Source organism: Pseudophryne corroboree, chromosome 7 (genome assembly GCF_028390025.1).
Source record: "Pseudophryne corroboree isolate aPseCor3 chromosome 7, aPseCor3.hap2, whole genome shotgun sequence".
NCBI lineage: Eukaryota > Metazoa > Chordata > Amphibia > Anura > Myobatrachidae > Pseudophryne > Pseudophryne corroboree.
The window spans coordinates 233469837-233482280 of record NC_086450.1 but is presented as its reverse complement, the minus strand read 5'-3'; positions in this window follow the sequence as shown (position 1 = coordinate 233482280).

The window sequence follows — 12444 nt, the reverse complement described above, 5'->3', positions numbered from 1 at the left end:
TGTGTAGCAAGTTTGGTGTAAATTGCTTCAGGCATTCCAGAATTATGCTGTCTGCTGAAAAACTCTGTGCTGCTGCCTCACCCCTAGCGGTACTAGGGGTGTCTGACCCCCACAGTGTTTGTTTCCAGAGTGTAAGTCATATGTGTACCAAGTTTGTTGTAAATTGCTGCAGGCATTTCAGAGTTATGCTGTCTGCTGAAATACTCAGTGCTGCTGCCTCACCCCCTAGGGGTGCTAAGGGTGTCTTCCCACCACAGTGTTTGTTGCCAGATTGTAAGGTATATGTGTACCAATTTTTGAGTACTTTGCTCCAGCAATTCCAGATTTATGCTGTATCCTTATATACTCTGTGCTGCTGTCTGCCCCCCTAGGGGTGCTAGGGATTTCAAATGGTTTTAGTTGCCTCCGCCGTGTTTCAATACACTTGTATGTAAAATGTTACTTTCTGCAGCGGGGTATACTGGGAACCACAGGGAATAACATCGGGGTGTAGAGTAGGATCTTGATCCGAGTCACCAACAGGCTAAAGCTTTGGCTGTTCCCAAGATGCTCAGAGCCGCCTCCTCTATAACCCCACCTTCGTGCATAGGAGCTCACTTTGTAAGTTGGTGCCTGCAGGCAGCTAACAGGTATGGCAGGAGCCCTGAAAAAGCTTTTCACAAGTGAAGATAGAAGACTTCAAGGGCTGCAGCAGATGCACTATCAGTGCTAGATGTCATTCTGACATCTCCTGCTGCAACTCCCTCACCCCCCTCCCCAGCTGTGCTGTATACTCCCGTGTCCCTGGTTGCCGGGTACTTACAGCGGAGGCTCCAGTTCTCTACGTCAGGCACACGCACCAGCCGCAGCTCTCCGGGAACGCGTGGCTGCACTCAGGGAGGAGGTAATAGGGTTCCCCAGACGGGACCCGCTGGAAATCGCGATCCGGCACGGGGGCGTGCATTTATCCGTGTTTTTTGCAAGTGGAAAAGGGTCCCCCCACAAAAACCCGGATCAAGTGACCCGTGAATCCTACCTGGGTAACTACCTGGGTAGGACACGGGAATGATCCGGGTAGGATTGTAGTGTAAACGGATGCCGTGTCGATGCGACACAGCTTCCGTTTACACTGTATGGAAGGGTGGCGCTGGGAGATCTCCCAGCGCCGCCCATGCCGCGTCACTAGCAGCGTCACCAACCCGGCAATATGCCAGGTTGGTGAGCGCAGTGGGAAAGGGGGCTGAGCACGGGCCGCAGCCGGGTAGCACCCGTGTCAGGCTCCCGGCTGCGACCCGTGCTCGTAGGTGGAAAAGGGGTATTAGTTAAGAAAAGGTGCGTTGATTCAGGGCTATGTAGTACAAGTACCCTGTGATATACATCCAGTCTTTACTGTGCATTGATAATATATCTATTTATCTGTATAGCTTTACTTAGTATTACTTAGTACAGGTTGAGTTTCCCATATCCAAGTATTCCGAAATACAGAATATTCCGAAATACGGACTTTTTTGAGTGAGATTGAGATAGAGAAATCTTTGTTTTCTGTGGCTCGACGTACTCAAACTTTGTTTAATACACAAAGTTATTAAAAATATTGTATTAAATGACCTTCAGGCTGTGTGTATAAGGTGTATATGAAACATAAATGAATTGTGTGAATGTAGACACACTTTGTTTAATGCACAAAGTTATTACACATATTGGCTAAATTTACCTTCCGGCTGTGTGTATAAGGTGTATATGAAACATAAATGCATTCTGTGCTTAGACTTAGGTCCCATCACCATGATATCTCATTATGGTATGCAATTATTCTAAAATACGGAAAAATCCGATATCCAAAATACCTCTGGTTCCAAGCGTTTTGGATAAGGGATACTCAACCTGTATTGCTAGTCCAGTGCAGTTTTGCATGTCATAATTTATGCATTGTACATGTGACTGTGTGTGTGTGCATATAGCTGCTGCGTGATTTCTATTCCGTGTACCTCACTCAGATTGCTATCCCTATATTCTGTACCCTGAGGGGGGCTACGTGTGTCAGGGTTATTATTTGATATAGGTGTTTCACAGGATATACTTATTGTGTATTTCTTCAGCGGGGAACACTGGTTTCCAATGGGAATAACATCAGGGTGTAGAGTAGGATTTTGATCCGAGGCACCAACAGACTAAAAGCTTTGACTATTCCCAGAATGTATAGCGCCGCCTCCTCTATAACCCCGTCTTCGTGCACAGGAGCTCAGTTTTGTAGTTGGTGCCATGCAGTGCAGTCATACAACAGGTAGGGCTGCTCCATCAGCCCTCAGAAGAGCTTTTTCAAGTGAAATATGAAGACTCCAAGGGCTGCAGCAGAGACACTGTGTGTGTTAGATGTCAGTCAGACATCGCCTGCTGCAGATCCACCACCTCCCCCAGCAGCGCTGTATACTCCCGCGCCCTGTTTGCCGGGTACTTACAGCGGAGGCTCCGGTTTGCTTCAGTCAGTCACACACCCCGCCGCAGCTCTCCAGGATCGCGTGGCCGCACTTTGGGAGGAGATAAGAGTGTCCCCCAGGCGGGACCCGCTGGAAACCGCGATCCAACGCGGCCGGGGGGAGGTGGGCCGCACGCGCTGGCGTGGACACTCTGGTAGTACAGGGACCGCACTAGACCACCAGGGCAAGGGCACATGTCGGTTTTACTAATAAACATTTGTTACATAGCCCACAGTACCCAGTGGTGATGCCCAGCAAGGGGATAAGGCTTTGACCTGTAGCCCCTCCCCCAGCCCCAGGGCGCCATTTAGAGTAAATGTTCCCACCCTGGAGCTTCATCTCTCTCTCCCTCACTCCCTGTCAGTGTTTGGGTGCCATTACCTCAAGCTGTGCTGATCCTGTGACTGTTTGGGCAAATCCTCCTCTATAAAGCCGCCTGCATGTCAGCGCTGTGCATTTTACAGAACACTTAAGTATTCTACATGTCTGCTGACAGTATTAGTTAAGAAATAGTGCATTTAGTCAGGGTTATTTAGTACAAGTACCCTGTGATATACATCCAGTATTTACTGTGCATTGTTATATCTATTGATTATATAGCTGTACTTAATATTACTTTGTATTGCTAGTCCAGTGTAGTTTTATTGCATGTCATAATTTCTGCATTGTACATGTGACTCTGTGTGTGTGCATATAGCTGCTGCGTGACTTCTATTTTATGTATCTCACTCAGATTGCTATCCCTATATTCTGTACCCTGAGGGGGGTAAATGCATCACGGTTATTGTTTAATTTAGGTGTTTCACAGGATATACTTACTGTGTATTTTAATCTGTGATTTTCAGTCACCATGTACCTCTTGAATTCTCTGTTTGCACCCATACACTGCACAGGTAGAGATGAGCGCCTGAAATTTTTCGGGTTTTGTGTTTTGGTTTTGGGTTCGGTTCCGCGGCCGTGTTTTGGGTTCGAACGCGTTTTGGCAAAACCTCACCGAATTTTTTTTGTCGGATTCGGGTGTGTTTTGGATTCGGGTGTTTTTTTCAAAAAACACTAAAAAACAGCTTAAATCATAGAATTTGGGGGTCATTTTGATCCCAAAGTATTATTAACCTCAAAAACCATAATTTACACTCATTTTCAGTCTATTCTGAATACCTCACACCTCACAATATTATTTTTAGTCCTAAAATTTGCACCGAGGTCGCTGTGTGAGTAAGATAAGCGACCCTAGTGGCCGACACAAACACCGGGCCCATCTAGGAGTGGCACTGCAGTGTCACGCAGGATGTCCCTTCCAAAAAACCCTCCCCAAACAGCACATGACGCAAAGAAAAAAAGAGGCGCAATGAGGTAGCTGTGTGAGTAAGATTAGCGACCCTAGTGGCCGACACAAACACCGGGCCCATCTAGGAGTGGCACTGCAGTGTCACGCAGGATGTCCCTTCCAAAAAACCCTCCCCAAACAGCACATGACGCAAAGAAAAAAAGAGGCGCAATGAGGTAGCTGTGTGAGTAAGATTAGCGACCCTAGTGGCCGACACAAACACCGGGCCCATCTAGGAGTGGCACTGCAGTGTCACGCAGGATGTCCCTTCCAAAAAACCCTCCCCAAACAGCACATGACGCAAAGAAAAAAAGAGGCGCAATGAGGTAGCTGTGTGAGTAAGATTAGCGACCCTAGTGGCCGACACAAACACCGGGCCCATCTAGGAGTGGCACTGCAGTGTCACGCAGGATGTCCCTTCCAAAAAACCCTCCCCAAACAGCACATGACGCAAAGAAAAAAAGAGGCGCAATGAGGTAGCTGACTGTGTGAGTAAGATTAGCGACCCTAGTGGCCGACACAAACACCGGGCCCATCTAGGAGTGGCACTGCAGTGTCACGCAGGATGTCCCTTCCAAAAAAAACCTCCCCAATCAGCACATGATGCAAAGAAAAAGAAAAGAAAAAAGAGGTGCAAGATGGAATTGTCCTTGGGCCCTCCCACCCACCCTTATGTTGTAAAAACAAAACAGGACATGCACACTTTAACCAACCCATCATTTCAGTGACAGGGTCTGCCACACGACTGTGACTGATATGACGGGTTGGTTTGGACCCCCCCCAAAAAAGAAGCAATTAATCTCTCCTTGCACAAACTGGCTCTACAGAGGCAAGATGTCCACCTCATCTTCACCCTCCGATATATCACCGTGTACATCCCCCTCCTCACAGATTATCAATTCGTCCCCACTGGAATCCACCATCTCAGCTCCCTGTGTACTTTGTGGAGGCAATTGCTGCTGGTCAATGTCTCCGCGGAGGAATTGATTATAATTCATTTTAATGAACATCATCTTCTCCACATTTTCTGGATGTAACCTCGTACGCCGATTGCTGACAAGGTGAGCGGCGGCACTAAACACTCTTTCGGAGTACACACTTGTGGGAGGGCAACTTAGGTAGAATAAAGCCAGTTTGTGCAAGGGCCTCCAAATTGCCTCTTTTTCCTGCCAGTATAAGTACGGACTGTGTGACGTGCCTACTTGGATGCGGTCACTCATATAATCCTCCACCATTCTATCAATGTTGAGAGAATCATATGCAGTGACAGTAGACGACATGTCCGTAATCGTTGTCAGGTCCTTCAGTCCGGACCAGATGTCAGCATCAGCAGTCGCTCCAGACTGCCCTGCATCACCGCCAGCGGGTGGGCTCGGAATTCTGAGCCTTTTCCTCGCACCCCCAGTTGCGGGAGAATGTGAAGGAGGAGATGTTGACAGGTCGCGTTCCGCTTGACTTGACAATTTTGTCACCAGCAGGTCTTTCAACCCCAGCAGACCTGTGTCTGCCGGAAAGAGAGATCCAAGGTAGGCTTTAAATCTAGGATCGAGCACGGTGGCCAAAATGTAGTGCTCTGATTTCAACAGATTGACCACCCGTGAATCCTTGTTAAGCGAATTAAGGGCTGCATCCACAAGTCCCACATGCCTAGCGGAATCGCTCCCTTTTAGCTCCTTCTTCAATGCCTCCAGCTTCTTCTGCAAAAGCCTGATGAGGGGAATGACCTGACTCAGGCTGGCAGTGTCTGAACTGACTTCACGTGTGGCAAGTTCAAAGGGCATCAGAACCTTGCACAACGTTGAAATCATTCTCCACTGCACTTGAGACAGGTGCATTCCACCTACTATATCGTGCTCAATTGTATAGGCTTGAATGGCCTTTTGCTGCTCCTCCAACCTCTGAAGCATATAGAGGGTTGAATTCCACCTCGTTACCACTTCTTGCTTCAGATGATGGCAGGGCAGGTTCAGTAGTTTTTGGTGGTGCTCCAGTCTTCTGTACGTGGTGCCTGTACGCCGAAAGTGTCCCGCAATTTTTCTGGCCACCGACAGCATCTCTTGCACGCCCCTGTCGTTTTTAAAAAAATTCTGCACCACCAAATTCAAGGTATGTGCAAAACATGGGACGTGCTGGAATTTGCCCATATTTAATGCACACACAATATTGCTGGCGTTGTCCGATGCCACAAATCCACAGGAGAGTCCAATTGGGGTAAGCCATTCCGCGATGATCTTCCTCAGTTGCCGTAAGAGGTTTTCAGCTGTGTGCGTATTCTGGAAAGCGGTGATACAAAGCGTAGCCTGCCTAGGAAAGAGTTGGCGTTTGCGAGATGCTGGTACTGGTGCCGCCGCTGCTGTTCTTGCGGCGGGAGTCCATACATCTACCCAGTGGGCTGTCACAGTCATATAGTCCTGACCCTGCCCTGCTCCACTTGTCCACATGTCCGTGGTTAAGTGGACATTGGGTACAACTGCATTTTTTAGGAGACTGGTGAGTCTTTTTCTGACGTCCGTGTACATTCTCGGTATCGCCTGCCTAGAGAAGTGGAACCTAGATGGTATTTGGTAACGGGGGCACACTGCCTCAATAAATTGTCTAGTTCCCTGTGAACTAACGGCGGATACCGGACGCACGTCTAACACCAACATAGTTGTCAAGGACTCAGTTATCCGCTTTGCAGTAGGATGACTGCTGTGATATTTCATCTTCCTCGCAAAGGACTGTTGAACAGTCAATTGCTTACTGGAAGTAGTACAAGTGGGCTTACGACTTCCCCTCTGGGATGACCATCGACTCCCAGCGGCAACAACAGCAGCGCCAGCAGCAGTAGGCGTTACACGCAAGGATGCATCGGAGGAATCCCAGGCAGGAGAGGACTCGTCAGACTTGCCAGTGACATGGCCTGCAGGACTATTGGCATTCCTGGGGAAGGAGGAAATTGACACTGAGGGAGTTGGTGGGGTGGTTTGCGTGAGCTTGGTTACAAGAGGAAGGGATTTACTGGTCAGTGGACTGCTTCCGCTGTCACCCAAAGTTTTTGAACTTGTCACTGACTTATTATGAATGCGCTGCAGGTGACGTATAAGGGAGGATGTTCCGAGGTGGTTAACGTCCTTACCCCTACTTATTACAGCTTGACAAAGGGAACACACGGCTTGACACCTGTTGTCCGCATTTCTGGTGAAATACCTCCACACCGAAGAGCTGATTTTTTTGGTATTTTCACCTGGCATGTCAACGGCCATATTCCTCCCACGGACAACAGGTGTCTCCCCGGGTGCCTGACTTAAACAAACCACCTCACCATCAGAATCCTCCTGGTCAATTTCCTCCCCAGCGCCAGCAACACCCATATCCTCCTCATCCTGGTGTACTTCAACACTGACATCTTCAATCTGACTATCAGGAACTGGACTGCGGGTGCTCCTTCCAGCACTTGCAGGGGGCGTGCAAATGGTGGAAGGCGCATGCTCTTCACGTCCAGTGTTGGGAAGGTCAGGCATCGCAACCGACACAATTGGACTCTCCTTGTGGATTTGGGATTTCAAAGAACGCACAGTTCTTTGCGGTGCTTTTGCCAGCTTGAGTCTTTTCAGTTTTCTAGCGAGAGGCTGAGTGCTTCCATCCTCATGTGAAGCTGAACCACTAGCCATGAACATAGGCCAGGGCCTCAGCCGTTCCTTGCCACTCCGTGTGGTAAATGGCATATTGGCAAGTTTACGCTTCTCCTCCGACAATTTTATTTTAGGCTTTGGAGTCCTTTTTTTACTGATATTTGGTGTTTTGGTTTTGACATGCTCTGTACTATGCCATTGGGCATCGGCCTTGGCAGACGACGTTGCTGGCATTTCATCGTCTCGGCCATGACTAGTGGCAGCAGCTTCAGCACGAGGTGGAAGTGGATCTTGATCTTTCCCTAATTTTGGAACCTCAACATTTTTGTTCTCCATATTTTAATAGGCACAACTAAAAGGCACCTCAGGTAAACAATGGAGATGGATGGATTGGATACTAGTATACAATTATGGACGGGCTGCCGAGTGCCGACACAGAGGTAGCCACAGCCGTGAACTACCGCACTGTACTGTGTCTGCTGCTAATATATAGACTGGTTGATAAAGAGATAGTATACTCGTAACTAGTATGTATGTATAAAGAAAGAAAAAAAAACCACGGTTAGGTGGTATATACAATTATGGACGGGCTGCCGAGTGCCGACACAGAGGTAGCCACAGCCGTGAACTACCGCACTGTACTGTGTCTGCTGCTAATATATAGACTGGTTGATAAAGAGATAGTATACTCGTAACTAGTATGTATGTATAAAGAAAGAAAAAAAAACCACGGTTAGGTGGTATATACAATTATGGACGGGCTGCCGAGTGCCGACACAGAGGTAGCCACAGCCGTGAACTACCGCACTGTACTGTGTCTGCTGCTAATATATAGACTGGTTGATAAAGAGATAGTATACTCGTAACTAGTATGTATGTATAAAGAAAGAAAAAAAAACCACGGTTAGGTGGTATATACAATTATGGACGGGCTGCCGAGTGCCGACACAGAGGTAGCCACAGCCGTGAACTACCGCACTGTACTGTGTCTGCTGCTAATATATAGACTGGTTGATAAAGAGATAGTATACTCGTAACTAGTATGTATGTATAAAGAAAGAAAAAAAAACCACGGTTAGGTGGTATATACAATTATGGACGGGCTGCCGAGTGCCGACACAGAGGTAGCCACAGCCGTGAACTACCGCACTGTACTGTGTCTGCTGCTAATATATAGACTGGTTGATAAAGAGATAGTATACTCGTAACTAGTATGTATGTATAAAGAAAGAAAAAAAAACCACGGTTAGGTGGTATATACAATTATGGACGGGCTGCCGAGTGCCGACACAGAGGTAGCCACAGCCGTGAACTACCGCACTGTACTGTGTCTGCTGCTAATATATAGACTGGTTGATAAAGAGATAGTATACTCGTAACTAGTATGTATGTATAAAGAAAGAAAAAAAAACCACGGTTAGGTGGTATATACAATTATGGACGGGCTGCCGAGTGCCGACACAGAGGTAGCCACAGCCGTGAACTACCGCACTGTACTGTGTCTGCTGCTAATATATAGACTGGTTGATAAAGAGATAGTATACTCGTAACTAGTATGTATGTATAAAGAAAGAAAAAAAAACCACGGTTAGGTGGTATATACAATTATGGACGGGCTGCCGAGTGCCGACACAGAGGTAGCCACAGCCGTGAACTACCGCACTGTACTGTGTCTGCTGCTAATATATAGACTGGTTGATAAAGAGATAGTATACTCGTAACTAGTATGTATGTATAAAGAAAGAAAAAAAAAGCACGGTTAGGTGGTATATACAATTATGGACGGGCTGCCGAGTGCCGACACAGAGGTAGCCACAGCCGTGAACTACCGCACTGTACTGTGTCTGCTGCTAATATAGACTGGTTGATAAAGAGATAGTATACTCGTAACTAGTATGTATGTATAAAGAAAGAAAAAAAAACCACGGTTAGGTGGTATATACAATTATGGACGGGCTGCCGAGTGCCGACACAGAGGTAGCCACAGCCGTGAACTACCGCACTGTACTGTGTCTGCTGCTAATATATAGACTGGTTGATAAAGAGATAGTATACTCGTAACTAGTATGTATGTATAAAGAAAGAAAAAAAAACCACGGTTAGGTGGTATATACAATTATGGACGGGCTGCCGAGTGCCGACACAGAGGTAGCCACAGCCGTGAACTACCGCACTGTACTGTGTCTGCTGCTAATATATAGACTGGTTGATAAAGAGATAGTATACTCGTAACTAGTATGTATGTATAAAGAAAGAAAAAAAAACCACGGTTAGGTGGTATATACAATTATGGACGGGCTGCCGAGTGCCGACACAGAGGTAGCCACAGCCGTGAACTACCGCACTGTACTGTGTCTGCTGCTAATATAGACTGGTTGATAAAGAGATAGTATACTACTAATATTATATACTGGTGGTCAGGTCACTGGTCACTAGTCACACTGGCAGTGGCACTCCTGCAGCAAAAGTGTGCACTGTTTAATTTTAATATAATATTATGTACTCCTGGCTCCTGCTATAACCTATAACTGGCACTGCAGTAGTGCTCCCCAGTCTCCCCCACAATTATAAGCTGTGTGAGCTGAGCAGTCAGACAGATATATAATATATATAGATGATGCAGCACACTGGCCTGAGCCTGAGCAGTGCACACAGATATGGTATGTGACTGACTGAGTCACTGTGTGTATCGCTTTTTTCAGGCAGAGAACGGATATATTAAATAAACTGCACTGTGTGTCTGGTGGTCACTCACTATATAATATATTATGTACTCCTGGCTCCTGCTATAACCTATAACTGGCACTGCAGTAGTGCTCCCCAGTCTCCCCCACAATTATAAGCTGTGTGAGCTGAGCAGTCAGACAGATATATATAATATTATATATAGATAATAGATGATGCAGCACACTGGCCTGAGCCTGAGCAGTGCACACAGATATGGTATGTGACTGAGTCACTGTGTGCTGTGTATCGCTTTTTTCAGGCAGAGAACGGATTATAAATAAAAGTGGTGGTCACTGGTCACTATCAGCAAAACTCTGCACTGTACACTACTGAGTACTCCTAATGCTCCCCAAAATTAGTAAATCAAGTGTCTCTCTAATCTATTCTAATTCTAAACGGAGAGGACGCCAGCCACGTCCTCTCCCTATCAATCTCAATGCACGTGTGAAAATGGCGGCGACGCGCGGCTCCTTATATAGAATCCGAGTCTCGCGATAGAATCCGAGCCTCGCGAGAATCCGACAGCGTCATGATGACGTTCGGGCGCGCTCGGGTTAACCGAGCAAGGCGGGAAGATCCGAGTCGCTCGGACCCGTGAAAAAAAACATGAAGTTCTGGCGGGTTCGGATTCAGAGAAACCGAACCCGCTCATCTCTATGCACAGGGGGTTCTTTTTAAGGCTGCTGATATTGTACTGGGTTGCCCGTGAATTGAGCTTTCAAACATGTCAGATACAAGGGGCGACGGAGCTGGGGCTGATCCCACATTGCGTGGTGGTGACGCTGCAGACATATTAGAGGAAAACATAGCAGCGGAGGGTTCAGGTTCTGGGGGTTCCCTACCCCCCAGTGGAACTGTAGCAACGGGGGTTCATAATGACACACCTTGGGCTACTTTCTCCACGTTATTAAGTATGCTAGTGACTAGACTTGTTGTGCCCCCTATGGGACCTCCTGTGCCGGTACAACCGCTTATTGTCCCTGTGGTTAATCCGCCTTGGGCAGATCAACTGTCCTCTCAGTTGCAGCAATTGAACCACTCAGGAGTGATAGTACATAGTAACATAGTAACATAGTATCTATGTTGAAAAAAGACAATTGTCCATCGGGTTCAATCTATTTGTGGTCTCCTATGCACGATTATTTTGTATAAAATTTTGACTGAAGTTGCTGACTGCCGTTCCGATTAACCCCTCTTTTTTATAATAACCATTGTGCGTGACTATGCCCCGTAACCCTGGATATCCTTATCCATTAGGAATTTATCTAACCCATTCTTAAAGGTGTTGACTGAGTTGGCCATTACAACTCCCTCAGGCAGAGAATTCCAAACACGTATCGTCCTTACCGTAAAAAAAGCCTTTACGCCGTATTGTGTGGCATCTCCTCTCCTCTAACCTGAGCGAGTGTCCACAAGTTCTCTGTGTTGATCTAACCAAAAACAGGTCCTGCGCAAGATCTGTATATTGTCCCCTTATATATTTGTAAATGTTGATCATGTCCCCTCTTAATCTCCTCTTTTCCAGTGTTAACATGCCTAGTCTTGCAAGCCTTTCCTCGTATTCCAGCGTCTCCATACCCTTAATTAGTTTGATCGCCCGCCTTTGAACCTTTTCTAGCTCCAGGATATCCTTTTTGTAGTAAGGTGCCCAGAATTGTACACAGTATTCAAGGTGTGGCCTCACAAGTGATTTATATAACGGGGGTATAATACTCTCGTCTTATGCATGCTAATATCTTATTAGCCTTCTTTGCTGCAGTCCTACTTTGGGTACTACTGCTTAGTTTGCTATCTATGAGGACACCTAAGTCCTTTTCCAGTACAGAATCCCCTAATTTTACCCATTTAGTAGGTAGGTGTTATTTTTGTTCTTGTTACCACAGTGCATTACCTTACACTTGTCTGTATTGAAGCACATTCTCCATTTCGCTGCCCAAGCTTCTAATTTAACTTAGTCATTCTGAAGCGACTCAGCATCCCCCTCCGCATTTATAACTTTACACAATTTGGTATCATCTGCAAAAATTGACACCATACGCTCTAGACCAGGGGTGGCCAGACTTTTGGAGTCGGTGATCTACTGTGAAAGCTAAAAAGCTTTTGTGATCTACCTAGGAGGAATAATAGCGCGCGCCGCAGGCGCGCGCGCAAAAAAAGGGGCGTGGCATAACAAAAAGTGGGCGTGCTATAACTAAAAATGGGCGTGGTATAACAAAAAAAAAGGGACGTAGCCTTGCTGCGCAGAGTGTAATGACTACCTCACGCAAAATAACACATTGGCCCCCACAGGTAAAAACCTCAAACACATATGCCCCCAGTG